Raw genomic sequence first — 12,876 nt, forward strand, 5'->3', positions numbered from 1 at the left:
GACTCGAGTAAAGAAAGTCAGGGATGAAAGAGTTCAGGCGGCTTGTGGCTCCTTTCAAAACTTTCCTTCCTCGAGCTGGCGACGGAGATCAGACAAGGGGAGCTGGCAGTCAGCTGAACGGAACCCCTGGCAAAGAGGGAAGAAAGGTCTTGGCAGTGTGTGGCTCTCTAATCCAGGAACCATCCCGGGAGCCAGAGCAGCCACATCTCCTCTCCGTCTGGTCTGCATTTCCTGCTCCCCCCCTCCCTGCCCCCACCTGCGCTGGGCCACCACAGCCCATAGAACCAGCCCTTCTAGTTCTGATCCGCTGGGTGCCCTGCAAGGAGCAGAATGGTTAAGAATTACTCTTCCAGCTTCCTTGGCCATCGAGAGACAGGCAGTGGGACAGGATGGGGGTCGGGGGAAGGAGCTCTCCAGCAGGACCTTCCCTGGCCAATCCTGGTATCCAGCTGAGGGAATACCTAAGGAAAGCTCTTTAGGGACAAGATTCTCACCAGCCCATCCCATGTCAGAAAAACCACCCCAACATTTCCAAAGACCAACATCTAAGAAACCGTAACCTCTCCAAGGATAGGGGAGACCCCAGGAAGTACAAAGGAAACCCCACTGGGAGGAGGGTGTAAGAAAGCGGGTGGCGTGGGGGATGGGCACACACTACCCCTCAAGGCCTTTGCCTCCCCTCTTCAGCTCTGCTCCACAGCACCAGAGGTCTCCTGCAAGGCCTACACTGTCCCCTGTCACCTCCAGCACAATCTTCAGGCCAACTTCCCCAGCATGTGTCCTCTGGAATCCAGTTCTCCGGGATTCCTGTGAGGGCTAGGGAAACTCCCTGGAGGCGGCCAGCCCATTAAACAGGATCTAGAAAGCGGGTCACAGATGTTCCCATGCAGCCACGGCACCAAAGGGAGAACAGAACACACCAAGAAGTTTCTGCTCTGCCTGGAGGGTTCACTAGAGGAAGAGATGAGAGGCAGTGGGGAACCACCTCACTGCTCCCGAGCTCAGGCCCTCAAGTGCTCACGGGCTAGGCGGGCCCAGCCCACCAGCATCTACAAGGACCGAGTAGTACCTCAAATTATGGCCCAAGCCCATGGCAAGGAGAGGGGGTGTATCCTGAGGTAATTGCAGGGGCAATGGACTAATGAGACTGCACCGAATAAGGCCAGTGGGACCTTGTCCTGAAGGACCTCTTTGCTGGGGATCAGAGCTTGGACTTTTAAGGGAGCATCTGCAATGAATTCAATGCTAACAATGCTTTGGTTGTTTTCTGGTAGCAACTTCTTAGACACCTGAGAGGCTCTCTTTCTTCTCCATGACTGGGTCCTCCTGTCTACTAGAGATAAGCAGACCAAGGCCCAGTTAAGGGTCAGGGACTTTGCCCTGGGCCTCACGCGGGAGCTGCGGCAGAGTGGGGAAGGGTCCACAGCCTCGATGTGGGGAAGCTATGTGGTGCTGGGACTCAGGGATCATCCTGAGTCCAGCCCTGGGCTATCCCCCAGCAAGTACACACTTGGCCCAGACGTGCCAGAGCCCCAGGATCAGGGTGACAAGGACCCAGAACAATCCAACACGCAGGAGTGCAGAAAGTGGGGCCTGCAGCCTCCAGGTGGTGGTGCCGACTGTGGGAAAGCTGGGGCGACTGCCCGCAGGCCTGCATGAGGGCCAGTGGGCAGGGACAGGCTGTGTGGGCGGTGGGCTGCCGGCAGCTGAGAGCCACCTGCTTGGCTGCCGGGAGGGCAGAAGCAAGTCAAGCAGAAAAGAGCTGAGCTAGTCTTCCACGGGAACATAGGGAGCCGAAGGCCAGGCCCCCCCACACCATGCCCAGGATAAGCTCCCTGCCTTCTCCCAGGAGGAGGGCTCTGCCCCCTCCATGAGCCCTGCCCACTATCCCTCTGCTGCCAAAGTCCCTAAACCAGCAATCTAGACTTGCGATCTGATAATAAAGTGTCTTCGGTGAGTGCTAACTCCACTCCTCAGATCAAGAATATCTCTGAGAGACAACAGTCATTGTTGGGGACCTAAAGCCTCAGTAATCACCCACACCTTCCCCGACGTACCCCACACCACTCACTCCCTTCCCTGGGCACCCTCCACATACCCGAGACTACCTCTTCCACCCCCTCCCTCCCCCCTCCACACCCCTACCTTCCCCCAGACGCCCACATGCATCGCTCACTCTCCATGCATACTCCATGCCCCGCACACCTCCCGCAACCCCCATACCCTACCCAATCACAGCTGCCCACACGCAGCCCCCATACCTTCCCCCACACCTTGCTCACTCCCTCATCAGCTCCCTGAGAGGAGAAGGAAGGAGAGGAGAGGAAGCTGGGTTAGACACCATGAACTCACAATCTTACTGTCACAGGCAAAGAAGTTTGAGAAAAGCAGACAGAAGGTTGAACCCGGAAGAAAAAGAGAAAACAAGAACTTTCAGCTCCAGAGAGCAGCTCTAGGCCTTCCCTGTCCACATTCCAATACACTGGAGGCAGGCCCGCAGGGCACCAGGGAGCCAGAATGCCAGGGAAGAGGATGCCAGGCAGATGAACCCAGGAGGGCCTTCGCCCAAAGGCCACGTCACTTCTGGCAGGCCTCGGTGTTGGTGGGTTACTTCCTACCGTCAGGGCACACTGGAGAGGCCCTGGGGTCAGATCAGGGTAGGAAAGGTAAGGGGTGCCCCTCTCAAGCACCCCCATCTTACAGCCCAGAAAACACACACACACACACACACACACACACAGAAAACACCACCAAACATCTGATACTAATTCACACAGGGGTGTTAGAGGCCAAGGTGTTAGTCCTGCCCAGGGACACTAGACATTTGCATTTGAAAAGCAGAGTCTGAGGAGGAGAGGAGTGCCCAACCCAACCCTTTCTGGAAGTGGTGAGGGAAATTTCTAGTGGCTTGGGAGGAATGATCCATTAATTAAAAGGTAGGCAGGGTGGGTCTCTGGTGCTGGCAGTGCCTGTTCAGAGCTTCCCTGGTCTCAGCGCCTGAGGCCGAGGCAGCTCTTAACCCCAGTCCAGAACACCTGTGCCCCTCAGTGAGGCCCAGCAGGCAACCGCCCCCTCCAGTCCTGGACCTTGGCTACTGTCAGCCGAGACTGACCGAGGTGGCTACTGGCCTTCCTCAGTAGCTGTGAGGTTCCACTCCACTTTTCCTGGTAACAGGCAGGATATCCTGCTCAGGTCAGCCAAGGACACTGAACCTAGAGAGAGACCAAGGATTCCATTTTCGCCAGGTCAAAGGAGAAACCCCACTCGGAATGCAGGGCCCTAGGAGGGAACTCAGATTGAGACCTTCCCCAAGATGGCCTCTCAGTGTTCGGAATCCCCAGACCACAGGGAAAGGAAAGCACAGATGGGGACCTGGGGAGGAGGCAGCAGGCAGTGTCCTGTGGTACCAGATCCCAGCCGGGACTCCCCGTATCAGTCTGGTCACCCCTGTCCTGATGGTAGGTCCAGTGCCCTCACCCCGGGCCCATCTGCCCTGAGAACCTAGTAAAGACTCCCCATGCCCTGTTTCCCCGACCAGCTGCCTCTCAGGGCCTCCAAAGTCCCAGGTGCAGCTGCGAAGGCTCCCTCTTCCTCCCTGCTTTCTGTCTCTCTTCTCCCTACTCTGACTCAAGAGCCTCAGACGCTTTCCCTGGTCAAGTCCTCCAATTTTTCCTTACTTCTGCTCCTCGTTCTCCTTAACACGCTGAGGTGGTGTGCGACACAACAGACTGAAATGGTGGCCCTGGTGTCTGGGGCACAAGAACAGCACATTTGCCTTAGATGGCATTAAAACAACTTTCATCTGTGCAGAGGGCTCAAGACAACTTGTTTTTTTTCTAAGCAGGGAGTGACCTAGGGCATGGGGGCGTAAGGCAAGGACTCATGGCAATTCCTTTTGGTGTCGCTCTGGATATGCTCTGATGCTTTGCTCCTATCTCTTATGCCCCACTCGGTGGGGAGGTGTCATCTATGAGACAGAGCTCTAGTCTACATGGGCAGAGGGGTAGACCAGCTGCCTGCCCGGCACAGGGTAGCACACCCCCATCCCATCAGTCCCACCTTCGGCCCAGGGAGGCCCCTGGGACCCTCACTCGGGATCCACCAGGGTAGCAACTGCCAGAGGCCATTCTCAGGAGGGATTAGCTGACATTGCTTGCAGCTGGGTTAGTGTCCCAGGGAGTGGCCATATGTGTGCAGGCCTATCAGGGCCAACGTTCCAGAAGCACCTTGCGGAAATACCACTCCAAAGTATGTAAACACCATTACAGAGTCTGTCAAGTTAGTTCCCCCAGGGACAGGCCCGCTATCAGGACAGGAGTGGAGGTGTCATACTTTGTCTGGGTGAAAGGGAGGAAGGAGAAGGCGGGGCAGGGCTGGGGAGAGGCTAAGCAAATACGAGCAGCACGAAACAGAAGGAAAGAAGGAGACCTGTTTTTCCCCTCCGCAAGTCTGTGCCAGGTATTGTCTTCTTTAATCCTGACAACAATCCTTCCGTGTGGATATTAATATCCTTACTTAGCGGATGAGGGAAGTAGAAAACAGGAAGAGGACTGCAAAATTTACCCAAGGTCGTACAGCCCGCAGACGGTGGAATCAAGAATTCAGTCGAACCGTGTTTGAGGCCAAAACTCTTCGTGTTTTTCCCATCCCGTAGAATGGGCCCCAGGCACATCCCTGTTTACTGAAAGCGCAAGCTGCCTTTAGTGATCATCCCAATACGGCTCTGCGGTCCCCCTCGAACCCCAAAACACTTCTTCACCTCCCAAGCCACTCAAGAGCAAGCAAATAATAAACAAGGAAAAAAAACAAGACAGCCCACTGTTTTGCAAGTAAGGGGACCAGTGACCAACTGTGTAAATGGGTGAAGAGGAGAGGGGGATACAGGCTTTCAGTTATGGAATGGCAAGTCATGGGAGTAAAGGGCACAGAGAAGCTAGTCAGTGGTACTACAGTAGTGTGGTGGGTGACAGTTGGTAGCTACCCTTGGGGTGAGCACAGCGTAACACAGAGAAAAACCGAATCCCTATTTTATTTTATTTTATTTTTTTAAGATTTTATCTATTTATTTGACAGAGATAGATCACAAGTAGGCAGAGAGGCAGGCAGAGAGAGAGAGAGGAGGAAGCAGGCTCCCTGCTGAGCAGAGAGCCCGACGCGGGACTCGATCCCAGGACCCCGAGATCATGACCTGAGCCGAAGGCAGGGGCTTAACCCACTGAGCCACCCAGGCACCCCCCAAATCCCTATTTTACACAAAGAACCAATGACCAGAGGGGAGAAATGACTTGTCTAGAGTCACATAGGTAGTCAGTGGCAGAAGTGGGACTAGAACCCAGAGGTCCCAGACTCCCACTTCAGTGCTCCTTCCAGACTGAGTCACAACCAGTCTACCTCCAGGGAAGGAAATCCCAGCCTTCCTGTTCCAATCTCTCTCAAACTGGTCTACACCTTTCCAAGCTTTGGATTACTTTCCTTAAGTGAAATAACCTACTGGAAGCACCTATCAGGCACCAAAAATTACTATTCTTTTATCTGAACAAGTGAAACAGCCTTTTAAGGAGGTCTGTCTCCCCACCGAACCCTAAAGCATCTGTGCTCCACTTCCAAGATAACCTTGCCTCAACGTTTCTGTTCCTGTCATCCTTCTGAGGAAAAGGTTTCTGTCTCTCCCTTTCATTATCAGACCTTCAAGAGTCCCCACACTGAGTCCAAGCCCAGGTCCATGCATGGCCCCCAAACGCTGATGGTTATTAACCATTCCCCAGGGCAAGCTTTCCCACAAATCTTCAGTCACGCTCATGCCTTCTGGAATATTCTCTGCCCTGCCCTCTACAAGGGCCTGCTCTTATATTTGAACCTGTTCTCATCTCCTAGGCCTGAAAGTGACTTCTGTTCTCTTTTGGACAACTCTAAACACAGCCATTTTTACTGTTTCGCATTATACCTACTAGTGATTAGAATCATCTTTGTCCATGGACGTGATTCACAGTTACAAAGCACTTTCACAGACAGAAGCCCATTAATCTAAGAATAAAATTTATCTCTTATTTACCTTTGCCTTCCCCACAATGCTCAGCCCAATGTTTCACACCAGGGACAGAGCTGTTAAATACTGTGTTTGGACAGTGATCAGACCAACCCAGACGAGAACATTTAACACCTTCCTGCTTTAGGATTAGAGATTCTGAATGAGGAAGGCAAAACTGTAGTTTATTTTTCCAGGTTGATATCCCATAGCATTTATTAGACTCTCAGGGTTTAGAGGCCCCCCCAATTATGAAGCACCATGGTCCTAGCTTCTACGCTTCTCTGAAATGCTGCCTCAGATTTCACCAGCTCTCGGAGTGGCGGTGTGACAAGTGCCTCACAGTGAGCTTATAGGAATGACCCCGCCATAAAGCAGTTCATCCATTCACCTGCAGTTTTTGGAGTCCAATGTGGTTACCTCAAGGTCATGGACCATACTGAATTTAAGTTTGTATCCCTAATAACAATTGTAACCACCACCATTTATTAAGCCCTTCCTAAGTATTGGGCACTGTTCTAGAGAGTTAGTTCACTAATGAACTCATTTCATTTCTACCACAGCCTTTTTTTTCCCTTGGTACTATTATGTTCCCCATCTTACAAAGAGGAAACAGAAGCACAGAGAAATGAAGTAACTTTCCCAAGATCAAACAACTAGTATGTGGGAGGGCCAGGCTTTGAACCCACGGAATTGACTCTAAAGCCATACTCTTACTTATATACTACATTTATAGTGCCCTTCAGTTGATGAATCAGTGAATATAAGAATGAAGGAACAGAGGCACTGAAGATGTTTGTGTCGGAGAAGAATTAACCAACCATTAATTAACCCACTTTTTGTCTCTACCCTACGTTACCCATAGTACTATCCTGAGTCTTTCTCAAACTTTCCCTAAGTTCAGGCAGAGCTTGTCTATGAGGAATTTCCTGATCTACCAGTATAAAATCCCTGTCAGCAAAATAAAGAAGCTTCATGAAATTTATTCTTAGTGAGCTGAGTTCTCTCAGAACACAAAATCCAGAAGGGCAGGGGCTGTCCTCTTCACTCGTGTGCCCTGAGGAGAGTGTCAGGTACATCGTGAATAAACTGTAAGATACAAACTCCTTCAATGGGTCTGGCCAGATTAAAGTACCTTCACCTCACCGGCTTTGCCTTTCACTTTGTCCCCCAGCCCAATTTCTACACATTGTTCTGATCTTGGCTAACATCGAATTTCTTCCAGGAAGTCTGACTACCCCAAATGCCCCCCTTATGAGTTTCCAAAGCATCCCATTCTCCCCCACCCACCCACTCACCCCACAGCCTATTTACTTGTCTGTATTCCCCACTCAACTGTAAGTTCTGGAAGGCTCTCTGTCCTCACCACTGAAAGCACTGATAGTCATTAGTGAGCCCTCAAAAACATCTGTTGAATGAATGAATGAGTTCTTTCTAACCATTCTCTTCTGAGACTTCTCTGCCTTTGAGGCCATAGCTTCTTCCACAAACGACTTTGAGAACAACCCTTTCTGTTGTTAACTGACTCTTGGGGAAACCCCATCTCATTCAGAACTTGGGCCTCATCAGCACTTTTCTCTCAGAGGTCCCTTACAGGGGAGTCCCGGAGGAAGAAACACAGGTGCCGGAGGTATCCTGACCTGGATTCAAACTGTGGTTCTTTTCTAATTATCTTTGGCATGTTTCTTGATCTTCTTTTGAAGCAAACCTAATCTGAATTGCAGCTGTCCCATTGCTAAGGTCCCATTTTCACCGTCATGGTTTCCTCTGAAGTTAGGGGATGGGGAAAGTAAAGATAATGTCTGAAAAATTACAAAGTGGGGGCGCCTGGATGGCTCAGTGGGTTAGGCCTCTGCCTTCAGCTCAGGTCATGATCTCAGGGTCCTGGGATCAAGCACCGCATCAGGCTCCCAGCTCAGCAGAGAGCCTGGTCCCCAACCCCCTGCTTGCCTCTCTGCCTACTTGTGATCTCTGTCTGTTGAATAAATAAATAAAATCTTTAAAAAAAAAAAAAACAAAAAAAGAAAGAAAAGAAAAGTTATAAGGGGACAACACCTGAAACTAAATGTTAACTAACTGGAATTAAAATTAAAACTTAAGGAAAAAAAAAAAAAAAAAGCAAAATCTGGGGAAAAAAAGAAGAAAAAGAAGAGGAAAAGAAAGAAAAAAAGCTACCAGAGGACGGACACTCAGTGCTCCTGGCTATTCTTCATCACATACTCTTACCCTTCTTGGTACTTGAACTTTTGTTCCGGTGGCTCCTTCTCTCCTTGTGTTCCAGAACCATCTGCAACAGTGTTGTGAAAATTGCACTTGAGAGAATTTGCCAACCCTCTGGAACCACTCTATCTTTCAAAGTCACTTGTCTGGGAATTATATCTATCTTTTCCCTTAATTAAAACAAAACAAAAACAACTCTGCCTTCTTGAAGTCTAGAGTGGAAACATGAAATCCTGGCCATTACATTTTGGGAGGAAATAATAGAGATGTTTTCTCCCAGCTTCCCCTAATACCCAATTTGCAAACGATCTCTCCTTTTTGGGTCAGAATTAAATACACTTTAATGGTGCTCCTTATCAGTTTAACTTCCTTTATTTATCCTCAGGAAGACCTAACCACAGGGCGAATCAGGAACGTGGCAGACGCTCTGCTTCTGGAAAAGACCGACTCTCAAGAGATGTTTCAGCAGTGGAAAAGCCCCATCAGGACACTCTCCTGTGTTCTGGATTCGTCTAAGACCTAAGACAAGAAAGGCTGGTATCTATTATCTATTTCTTCTCCCTAGCAAGGCACACTGTAGCATTTCCTCAAAATAGAATCTTCTTGGTTCTTTCCTCTTTCCCCCTCACCCTATGTCTCCTGGTTGGCTGTCAAGGGTACCAACTACACTAAGATAGACAGAAGAACTTAGCTAGAGAGGAAGCCTCTACGCAAGCTTACTGCTGGTGGGCCTGGGCTTAGCCGGGCATGGACAACAAAGCCATGTTGAGTAGAGCAGCTCTCATTCCTGACACCCACCTCCATTTGCAGAGGATACAGGGAGAGGAGACAAGGTAGAATCGAGTCTCCAGGACAGGACCCTCAGGAGCAGAGACTAAGGACACACAAAGCGTTGTAGGAAGAACTGCCAAGAAGAAAAGAAAGCATTGCCACCAGGAGATTGATCTCACCAATCTAGGGTTGGCTGGCGGGAGAGAGAGAAAACTGCAGGAAAAAGGGAATGAAGAGAGTTTTCAGGAAAGAACAGAGGCAGGAATGATAAAGCATTGATGAAAGGAAAACATTTTCTGAAGAGGCAAATGATCTCTGGTTCCTCTTGGATATACTACAGAGCCTCTGCAGGGTGAGACTTCCTATGGGAAGTATTTCAAAAGAGGAAGGAGTGAATGGCTAGATCCTTCGGCCCCAGGTTCTGTGTTCTGCCTCAGGAATACTGAGAACTTCTTTCCTCTTCCTTCTCCTGACCTTGAGGACCTCTGCTCCACAGCACGAACAATGTCTTCTATGTCCTTAATGTCTTTAACCAACACATGAATTTGGGGTGAGTGAATTCCATCATTAGTGCTCTGAGAGAATTCCCCAACAATGAAATCACTGACAAGGTCTGCACACGATTGTGAAGTGCTGAAAGGTAGGTCAGTCAGTCATATTGTGATCCAATGGGGCAAGGGTAAAGTTCTAACACTGCTAGTAACTGTGTGACCTTGGAAGAGTCACTTCATTTCAGAGAAATGACCTCCAAAGTCCTTGCCAGTTCTTTTTTTTTTTTTTTAAGATTTTATTTATTTGACAGAGAGAGAGAGAAGTAGGCAGAGAGGTAGGCAGAGAGGTGGGCGGGGGAAGAAGCCTCCCTGCTGAGCCGAGAGGGGCTCGATCCAGGGATCCTGGGATCACGACCTGAGCCGAAGGCAGAGGCTAAGATCAAGTGTGAGGCTTTAACCCACTGAGCCACCCAGGCCCCCTCCTTGCCAGTTCTAAAGCTGTATGCGGTCACAAGATACGCAAGAGTAACAGCCTCCTACGTTTCATTTTGTAAAACAGGCATGAAATAAAGCAGACACAGAAATACTAAAACAAAAGATTTGCCTTGAATTTCCGGAGTACCCCAAGTCCCAAACCTCTTACTAATGTTGCCCAGAAGGTAGCAAAATTACTCGATTTGATTACCCCTAGTCTTCTCCTTACATTGAGGTAGGGATATGAATGAGAAAGCAGAAAAAGGTAAGGCAGGATCTCAAGGAATTCACACACGTGTCCTTTGACCCCCAAACACCTGGGAATTAAGGAGGTGCCGTGCTAGGCCCCTGCCCCTGGGAAGTTTATTATCTAAGGTACTGTCCCAGTCTGGTGACCTGTCAAGGGCGTTCAAGTAAGGGAATCTGGTCTGAATGAATTTCATTGCCCTTTCTGTCCTCCCGAGACCTGGTATCACCCTCACAGTGGCATCGAGGTTATGAGCACAGGGTCTGGAATGAAACAGCCTGCTTCCAATCCGTCCTCTGTCATTTACCAGCTGACTAACATCAGTAAATGTTAGCTATTATATTATTTGCCAGCTCAGCACTACCCTGTCTGTGGACAGTAGCCCACCTTTGGTGGGTCTTTGTTTCCCTACTTCCCTACAGATATTAGTAAGCAGCCTTTCCCTCTCTCCTAGCTCCGATCCTGCCAACACTTTTTAAAGAGAAGTAACCCCCCCCCCCAAAAAGAGAAGTAACCCAAGAAATAGCTACCTTGTCATCTGCCCATCACTCTTCCCTCATCCTAGATTCCAGCACATTCTCTATTCCATCCCTTTCTCCCACTCCTTTCGCAAAATCCACCAGCTATCCCTCCCTTGTTGTAACCAAGGCTAAACTCAGGGTGTATAACCCACACTGGTCTAGTACTCTGCAGTTTCCAGAGTGCTTTTGCACACTTGATTTTGTTCAGTTCGTGGTAAGCAGTGTATTTCATCTTTAAAGCAATCTCGTGAGCCAACGGTATGTTTCCCCCATTTTACAGATTATACAAACTAAGTCTTGGGTTCATAAGTTGTCCATGCTCACACTCACACCGGGACTCTAACCCAAGCCTCCTGACCCCAATTCCACCCACTATATTCTCTACTACTCTGTTTTATCAAGTCTAAGTTCACATCCTAGGAGCACGAGGAGCCTGAAATTTACAGCCAGCCACGAACCCCTCAAAGGGAACACAGTTCTCTCATTTTCCTCGGTGCTGGCTGTGGCAGGGCTGTCCAAGCTAAAGATCAATCCCATGAGGCACCTGCAAAGCACCTAGGCCAAGTGCGGTGAGGAAACCAGAGAGGGGACCAAAGGCCCACAGGGCTGTGGGGTGTCTGCTAGAGGGCCACTGTGTCATGGCAAAGACCAAAAGCATTCCAGGTCACTGGGCAATCCCAAAGGAGGCACTCAGAGAAAATCCTGAGGCCCCAGATCCATGGGGCCTCCTTCCCCGATGCTTCCAGCTAGAGGAAAATGCACAAGCTCCCTCCCCCGCGAGGGATGCGAGCTTGATCCAATTCAGAAACACACACACCCATGCACACTCAGCAGTAAACTCAGAGTCATGGAAATCAAACCTTGAGCTCACCCAAAGGCCAAAGGAGAAGCAGCCACAGCTTCAGCCCAGGGCTCCGGCTCACAGCCACCGGTCTCCTCAGGCACTAGATGCCAGGCAGTGCTAGGAAATGGGCCTCTGCTTAATTTTTCCATGGACACAACCCCAGATGGGACTGCCAGGCTCTGGAGGAGATGAAGTTCTGAAGCCCCATGACCTCTCAGCTGTAGGATGCACAGTTGGACTTGGGGAAGGAGGAATACTTGGGGATCGGGTTTGCCACCCCCTGGAACGCTTCTTTCCCAATATCTTTCCAAGGCCTAGCGAGGTGGTGGTGTAAGTTTTCATTCAGCAACTGATACAGGGTTGGAATTCAGTGCAAATTGCTTACATCTGCTTGGCCACATCCCAGACAGCCAGGTAGTTGAGAGAGAGGAGGGGCAGTGTTGGCCCACTTCTGGAAGCCCGGGTAGCTGTGCGCTCAGGAATCTGGTGCCATGCTGGGACCAGCCAACCCGGGGTACAAAATTCCCCAACAGAATTGGAGAGGGGGGGAAGCCACCAGGAGACAATAGAGATTCCATCCCAGGCGTGGCTGGTGGGACTGGGACAGGGAAGCCACAAAGACCTCGAAAGGGGGTGGGGACGGAGGGGGAGAGAAGGTTGGCCTGAAGGAGCAGGAGCAATGGAAGATTCTCTCTCTCTCTCTCTCTCTCTCTCTCTCACACACACACACACACACACACTCACACACTCTCTCACACACACACACACGCGCGCGCGCGCGCGTCTCTCAGCCAACCAGGGTGTGTACACTAACCTCATACATTTGGTAATCTCTTCTCACAACCCAGGAGCTAGCCAAACCCCTTGGCTCCCCACCTCACCCCACCCCAGCTTGGCAGCGTCCCCTGGGCTTCCTGCTGCTGCGACTGCTCCCCAACATCAAAGCCGCCACTGTCGGAAGCCGAAAACGAGAGACAAGTACCAGCCAGGAGAGCAGCGCCTCCCCGGAGGGCCCGGAAACTCGGGCCTGAGGGTCCCTCTCTTCCCCCTCCAGCTTCTCCCGGTGCTGCAGTACCCTTATAAGGCAGAAGCCAAGTACGCCCTCCGTCTGGCTAAAAAATGTATATATTCCCCAAGCTAGATGCTGACTTTTCACCCACTGCAAGGGAAAGCGCCAACCCCCGCTACCCCCACTCCGGGGCAGGTCTTGCTTTTTATTTCTTATCTTAAACAAACCAACCCCCCCAACCACTGGCTGGCTCAGATCGCCTTGCAGCTGGGAG

The 12,876-nt window shown here is 50.5% G+C and overlaps 1 protein-coding gene across 2 annotated transcripts in view; it reads right to left on the reverse strand.

Annotated features, from left to right (window-relative positions):
- Positions 1–12,876, reverse strand: part of PIK3C2B (phosphatidylinositol-4-phosphate 3-kinase catalytic subunit type 2 beta) — a 65,063-nt gene that overhangs the window by 51,465 nt on the left and 722 nt on the right. Inside the window, exon 2 of one of the 2 annotated variants that reach the window (XM_004756396.2) lies at positions 8,252–8,312. The exons of the other annotated variant lie outside the window; for it this stretch is intronic. The gene's annotated coding sequence lies outside the window, so the exon portion shown is untranslated. The remainder of the gene's footprint in view (positions 1–8,251; positions 8,313–12,876) is intronic. 2 annotated transcript variants of the gene reach the window in all.

Source organism: Mustela putorius, unplaced genomic scaffold, assembly GCF_011764305.1.
Source record: "Mustela putorius furo isolate JIRA1106 unplaced genomic scaffold, ASM1176430v1.1 tig00000508_pilon_pilon_pilon, whole genome shotgun sequence".
Classification (NCBI taxonomy): domain Eukaryota; kingdom Metazoa; phylum Chordata; class Mammalia; order Carnivora; family Mustelidae; genus Mustela; species Mustela putorius.